The sequence below is a fragment of the Bison bison genome, unplaced genomic scaffold (assembly GCF_000754665.1).
Source record: "Bison bison bison isolate TAMUID 2011002044 unplaced genomic scaffold, Bison_UMD1.0 scf7180017864207, whole genome shotgun sequence".
Classification (NCBI taxonomy): domain Eukaryota; kingdom Metazoa; phylum Chordata; class Mammalia; order Artiodactyla; family Bovidae; genus Bison; species Bison bison.
Genome location: NW_011494779.1, coordinates 906834 through 914619, shown reverse-complemented (window position 1 = coordinate 914619; position 7786 = coordinate 906834). Strand labels below are relative to the sequence as shown.

At 34.9% G+C, this 7786-nt stretch overlaps 1 long non-coding RNA gene across 2 annotated transcripts in view; it reads right to left on the bottom strand.

Moving 5' to 3' along the window:
- Positions 1 to 362: 362 nt before the first annotated feature.
- Positions 363 to 7786, bottom strand: part of LOC104992027 — a 31043-nt gene continuing 23619 nt past the window's right edge. For both annotated transcript variants that reach the window (XR_825652.1, XR_825653.1), the window contains exons 2-6: positions 4327 to 4421; positions 3689 to 3768; positions 3410 to 3603; positions 551 to 649; positions 363 to 453 (exon numbers count right to left, since the gene is read on the bottom strand). This is a non-coding gene — a long non-coding RNA (uncharacterized LOC104992027). The remainder of the gene's footprint in view (positions 454 to 550; positions 650 to 3409; positions 3604 to 3688; positions 3769 to 4326; positions 4422 to 7786) is intronic.

Genomic DNA, 7786 nt, shown 5'->3' with positions numbered 1-7786 from the left:
AATATCTTCATATTCCGCATCTGACAGGTGAATAATGCCTCTTCCATTCAGAGTTAATTACAGTTCTCTTATTATGTAATAAGAGTTTTAAGGAACAAGTTTACATTTACATTTTGTTTTCTATGAACTATGTCTCTTATTTCTGGCTCACTTTTTTATGTTTAATTTACCAAATGTTTTCTTATTGGTTATGTATTTTAAGTCATAGTTAGGAACATTTTTCTTACTCTCAAGTGATAAAGAAATTCATCTATATTTTCCTATAGTTATTTGTACCCAGAATTTTTAAATATGTTTCTGATGAAATTCTTAGGTTCAAAGCAACAGTTTACAAATGCAAGTTTATAAACTGATGTCAACCATTGCAGTCATTTACATGAGAAACATTTAATAATCTGTCATTTCATGCTTTTCTTAATTCTTCTAAATGATGTCAGTCTGAAGTCTTCTGGCCTGCATGATAAAATGTTCTATTAGTAAAACAAGTAACATTATTCCTGGAGTAATGTATACTCTTAATGAATAAACATTCAATTATTGAAAACTTTACCTTTCTAAGAGAAGACAACATAAACCATTACGATGCATCCCACAATCCAGCCAATTAAGAGAAGAATAGGGACCACATAGCGAGATAATGTAGCCTCTGCTGAAAAACAAGAGAAATCAGATTAGAATGGTCATGTTGGTTTTAAATCTTCTGAATCAAGAGGGTAAGAGGAAATTTGATATAATATCAAGGGAAAAAAAATACACTCTCTAATGATACCCATACATGATTATTATTTTCTTTTCTACAAAGGGTGCTTGTGACTCAGCTGGGTATTTGAAAGAGAAGGGTGTGTGTGAAAGCCACCTGGTGACTCAGCTGGTAAAGAATCTGCCTGCAACGCAGGAGAGTCGGGTTCAACCCCTGGGTTGGGAAGATCCCCTAGGGAAGGGAAAGGCCACCCACTCCAGTGTTCTGGCCTGGAGAATCCCATGGACAGAGGACTGTGTTCAAACCATATGCCTTCCTTTTACAGTTAGGTGACCTTGGGCAATCCTGAGCTTGAACTTCCCGGTTTGTAAAATACAGAGAGTGAAACTCATGATATCCACCTCCAGGAATTGTTCTAAGAATCAAATGACATTGAGTAAGTGCCAAGACTTTGTAAACTCTAACCACCATGTGTGTGTTTGCTGTATACAGAACACATTCCTGCATTTGTTCAACAACACAGAGACCAGCTGTTTACATAGAAACACTGGAAAGTGAGGTAATTACTACTAAATAATCATAAAGTAGGGAAGGTGTTGAAAACTGTTCTTAGATTTGATAGCTGACTTTATCATAGGAAAAGAAAGCATTACACTTTACGTAATCATGTAATCATTCCTGAACAGAGCAAAGAGATTCTATTTTGTCAACTGGTTCAGTATAGCAACCAACACTGATCCAACACACACATAGAAGACAAAAGTATAATAACTCCTCTTTATTATATTTTTATATTTATATGTATATTATATATTTATAAGTTTCCTACTTATACCCTTACCTGTAAAAAGGCAACTTATAAAAGTATTTTTTCACTGCATCTCAATCTTATTTCCGACACCTCACAAAATAGTTCAAAACACAGAAAGACATCATTATAGAATAATGCCCTGTGTTAAAGGCTCAGATATATTCTTAACTGAAAGCACAATTAGATTTTATGCAATTAGCTAACAAAGAAAATGCATATTCTTAGCAACTGCATTCCTATTACAATTTCTATCACTCTAAAAATAAAGTTTTTTTAATGCTGTTAAAATCATCAAGAAATGAGACACTTCTAAAATTTGGAGACATAATAGCAAATCTCCTGAAATTAATATGAATTTTAATAGCTTGCTGCCGCTGCTGCTAAGTTGCTTCAGTCATGTCCGACTCTGTGCGACCCCATAGACGGCAGTCCATCAGGCTCCCCCGTCCCTGGGATTCTCCAGGCAAGAACACTGGAGTGGGTTTCCAAAATTGTTGGAGTGTCTCAACTCTCACAAGTTCAACAGCTTTACTTAACTTCTCCATCACACTGTGACCTTGAACAAAGCATTAACCACAACAATGTGAAAATTTTTTTTCTCTTTACCTGCCATGTGGCATTGCCTTAAGGATAAAGGGAACATTATGATATGCTCTTTACTCTCATTTGGATAAAAGCCTTTTTATGAATTAAGGTACCATTACACTGGAGGTCACAATAAGTTTTTTGAACTGTTTCTATATTGATTTAGTATTTTTCCTGATTTCCAGGAACTTAGAATTAATACCAATATTTTAACTGAGCATTTGTATTTTATACAAGCATATTTTAATACAATTCTAAAATGTACATAATACTACTACTTTTAGCACTTTATAGTATCTCATTATTTATTATTCTGTGAAAAAAAAAAAAACATTGTGCTTTTAAATACTCAAAGCATACCTGCATTTGTCTTCTGTTCACTAGTACTTTAAGTTTTATTATAATCTGTAGCATTGGTTCGAAATAGGAATATATAGGAACATAACATTTGCATATATCACTTACATCAATAGTACAAATAAGCACAAAATCTCTTTTTAAACATGGAGAATAATTTCAAAATACTTCTCTCTGATCCTGAGCATGCCCAAGCAGGTAGACTTATACATATTAAGAACACTGTGCTCTGGGATAAGACTATCCAGGTTTAAAAGCTGGTGCCCCCACGCTCTTGCATATGATTACAAGCAAGTTACTAAATTTTGTTATGCCTCAGTTTCCTTATCTGTAAAATGGAAATGGTGATATCTCATGAGATTGTTGTCAGCATTAAAAGCATTAATTTCCATAGACATTTAAAGCTTTCTTGGACGCAGTATATATATTTAGCCCATCTTATCAATTATTTTTCTTAGATATAAAAAACATTTAAAAACCAGAAGAAAAGAAATTCAGATGTGAAGCATCTTAGAAATGACTAAGCCTATTTTATTTATTTTTGACAGTCAAAAAACACAGAAAGGTAGAAGGATTTCCCCAAATTCACATGGCCATTGGGTAGCACATCCAACACAAAATTAAAATATCCTTAATTCTAGCCCAGTGCACCACCGTACTTCAAATTCAAATCCAGTACAACGCTGGAGAGTAACCTGCTTCTAACTCAATTTTCAAAACAAGCATGAGCAAATTAAACTCTTTTGTTTCTTTGAACCTTTCAAAGTTACTCACTTAATGTATAGATGCGGTCCATAAATTGCATATCTAATGCATTTTTGCAGTCACACTAACACAATGTGATTAATGCTCCTTTAGAAGAGATACCTTGCTCTTCAGAATAACAGGGAAACAGAAAATAAACCTGGGAGCCTGGAATGTTTTTTGCTAAGAGAGTTGGGTGCCTTAAATCTTACCTTTTTCAGCCATTCTTCCTGTTGTTGGGTGGGCTGGTCAGGGCCACTCTTACCTCTTTGTTATTGTTATCCAGTGTCTCTTTGAACTTTAAATAGATACGTGAAGAGTGTGGCAGCTGCCTGACTCCTGGCTGCCAACTGTCTGGGTGATGTAAGGCACTGAAAAGCAGAACTCCTCTGTCTTTTTCTTTATCCTATTATGAAGGAAACAAGGGACTATAGGATCTAAAGTTAAGCTGAATAATTCTAACTCAGAGATATGCAGATTTTTTTACTCACTCAATGCCTCAGACAACATGAAGGAACTCTTCAGGGAAGTGGGTGTACAATGGAAAGATGACATTTCAATTAGACAAGTCCTATTAAAGAAGAAGGGTGGTATGATGGAGAGAAAGGACTTTGAAGTTGGAGAGACCTAGATTCAAATTCCAATTGCTATTTCTGTAATAAATGAAAGTAGCTTAATTGAGCATCAGCTTCTTTAGTTTTAAAATGAAGATACTAATACCTACCCAAGGAAGTGTCAAAAAGATGAAAAAGCTATATGAAATTTAGACAATTCTTTATTACATTACAGAATGCAAAAGATAAAATAAATGGTGCCCCTTCTATGAACCAATCTAAAAACAGAAAATTGTAAATATAAATGTCCTAGAAATGAAAACAATAAAAAATTGTGGTATTGCCTAGACTTTTCAGAGAGCAGTTATAATCTTGTTTTTATTAGCAATGTATAAAAATGGGACATTACATTTTTCAAGTCCAACCTCGTTTATGTAACATGACCTAGACTATGCCCTAGATTCTCATTGGAGTAACTTTTAGGTCTGGATGGAAAAGTTTTGCAAAATGACCTTTAACTGACTTTGAAAAAATCCAGCACAAGACTGAGTGTCCTCCTCTAAAGACAGACTTACCTGATCTGATCCACCTTCAGAGTTCCAAGAGTAATGTTTCTTGCAAACGACCACATCTTATCACTCATCAAAATCCACCAATGGTTCTCCATCTCCTAGAGAATAAAAGCAGGTTTCTTGTTAAGATCCCTAAAAAATCTCACCCCTCTAATTTCCCATTTGCAATGATGCTTCAGCCACACTGAACTTGCTACTGTATGAATCCAGGATGCTACCACCCACACAGGCAAGGATAACCTATGAATTTCTACCTACAGATTAGAGTGTGCAGCCAAAAAATCTGATAAGGTTACTGCATGTTTAATATCACTTAAGCCAAGCTGTCATCTCTCTCCAATTTAATATTGAAAGAATGACTGGCTTTACCAGATAAGAAGAGAGGTTATGTAACAAAATGCCTGGTAAAGTCAGGAGGTGTTTTCCCAATATTAAATAGCTATATATTGAACAAAACTTAATTGAGGGCAAGATAGATAGAAAAAGAAGAAAAGCATAATGTTCAATCTCATTAAAAGCTGAACACTTTAAACAAATAGGTTCAAATGAACACTTATAAAAAAAAAAAAAGATATTCAAAAGAAACAGTAAAGTACCATCCAAAGAACAAACAAAGATACATATGTATTAGGGTAAAATAATCTGCCTGAAATGGATAAAAATAGAATGTATGAAAGTGTATACATTAAAAATAGTTATTTCCATGTCACATGTCTTAAACTCTTTTCTAATGTGGTATATTAACATTATTACACAAATTTTGATTCTGAGGGTGGATTACTTTACAACTCATTATTTTCTTTAGTTTTCTATGAGTGAGGGAGTGATAGTCACTCAGTTGTGTCTGACTCATCATAACCCCATAGTCTGTAAGCTGCTGGTCTCCTTTGTCCATGGAATTTTCCAAGCAAGAATACTGGAGTGGGTTGCCATTTCCCAGGGGATCTTCCTGACTCAGGGATTGAACAAGGGTCTCCTACATTGCAGGCAGATTCTTTACCATCTGAGCCACCAGGGAAGCCTACTATTAAGAAACATTTCTAAGTATAAAGACAGGTCAACTTATAAAGTATCAGCAGATACATGGTTGACTTCATCTTATAATCTATAGACTACGTATTAGACCCAGGGGTTGAATCCAGGTCTCCCGTGTTGCAGGTGGATTCTTTACCATCTGACCCACCAGGGAAGCTAGTTTTCTATAGAGAGAGGGAAAAAAAGAAAAACTAATTCAATGAACATGAATTGCCCAGATCTCAGAGAAAGTTTCAATCTAAAATCTCATTTCCTTGTTATCAGTTTTTTAAAAAGTTTTATAATATTTATTCAGGAAAAAATGTCTTATTCATTATTAGACTAGTTTTGCTTTAAACTCATAAACCCAAGGGCCTGTATTTGACCATTTTCTCATCATCTTCTTAGGGCATATCACTTAGATATATAGGTACATTTTCTATTTTTAATTTGCAAGTTTTCTTGAATATTTAGATCTCAGTTCCTTTATTATTAAGGTGACATTGTTGGAGAAGGAAATGGCAACCCACTCCAGTACCCTTGCCTGGAAAATCCGATGGACAGAGAAGCCTGGTAGGCTATGGCCCTGCAAAGAGTCGGACACGACTGAGCGACTTCACTTCCTTTATAATCAAGGTGACATTAGTTTCTTCTAGGGTATTTAAGCTAAAAAATTTTCAAATACTTGTCTCCTTATTCAAAAGAAGTCAGAATTCTTCACTTTTCAAATATTTTTTTATATCCAGAATTATAGATATAATATAAATATTAGATGTTATATGTCAATATTACAGATCTGAATATGGACAAATTCCTATAAACACACAAACTTCCAAAAGTGACTCAAAAGGAATAGCATATTTGAATAGACTTATAAAAAGTAAAGAAGTTGAAGTCATAATAAAATATCCCACAAACCAAAGTCCTAGAATAGATGGCTTCACTGGTGAATACTACCAAACTTGCAGAGTTAATACTAACGCTTAAAAACTCTTTGCAAGCATAGAAAAGGAAAGAAGACTTCCCAACTCACCCCATGCTGCCAGTGTCACCCTAAAACCAAAACCAAAAATCTTATAAGAACACTACAGACCCAATCTTGCTAATGAAAGTAGATGCAAAACTTCTCAGCAATAAACCAACAAGCCATATCCAGTAGCATAAAAATTATACACCATGATCAAGTAGGATTTATTTCAGGAGTATATAGTCAATACAACTTTCAAATACAAGTTAATATTATATACTACATTAATAGAATAACAAAAACCACATGATCATCTCAGTAGATGCAGAAAAAACATTTGATAAAAATCAAATACTATTTCAAGATAAAAACACTCAATAAATGAATTAGGAATAAATTCTCAACTTCATGAAGGGAATCTATCAATATAAAAATCCCATTGCTGGGAGTGGGATGAACTGGGAGACAGCGATTGATGTATATACAGCACTATGTATAAAATAGATAACTAATGAGAACTTACTGTATAGCACAGGGAACTCTACTCAGTGCTATGTGCTGACCTAAATGGGAAGGAAATCCAAAAAAGAGCTATATGTATACATATAGTTGATTCATTTTGTTGTATAGCAGAAACTAACACAACATTTCAAAGTAATTATACTTCAATAAAAACATAAAGTATATCTTAAATGCTCAAAATTCTCCAAGCCAGGCTTCAGCAATATGTGAACCGTGAACTTCCTGATGTTCAAGCTGGTTTTAGAAAAGGCAGAGGAACCAGAGATCAAATTGCCAACATCCGCTGGGTCATGGAAAAAGCAAGAGAGTTCAAGAAAAACATCTATTTCTGCTTTATTGGCTATGCCAAAGCCTTTGACTGTGTGGATCACAATAAACTGTGGAAAATTCTGAAAGAGATGGGAATACCAGACCACCTGACCTGCCTCTTGAGAAACCTATATGCAGGTCATATAGGTCATATAGAAGCAAGAGTTAGAACTGGACATGGAACAACAGACTGGTTCCAAATAGGAAAAGGAGTACGTCAAGGCTGTATATTGTCACCCTGCTTATTTAACTTCTATGCAGAGTACATCATGAGAAACGCTGGGCTGGAAGAAGCACAAGCTGGAATCAAGATTGGCGGGAGCAATATCAATAACCTCAGATATGCAGATGACACCACCCTTATGGCAGAAAGTGAAGAGGAACTAAAAAGCCTCTTGATGAAAGTGAAAGTGGAGAGTGAAAAAGTTGGCTTAAAGCTCAACATTCAGAAAATGAAGATCATGGCATCTGGTCCCATCACTTCATGGGAAATAGATGGGGAAACAGTGGAAACAGTGTCAGACTTTATTTTTGGGGGCTCCAAAATCACTGCAGATGGTGACTGCAGCCATGAAATTAAAAGACACTTACTCCTTGGAAGGAAAGTTATGACCAACCTAGATAGCATATTCAAAAGCAGAGACATTACTT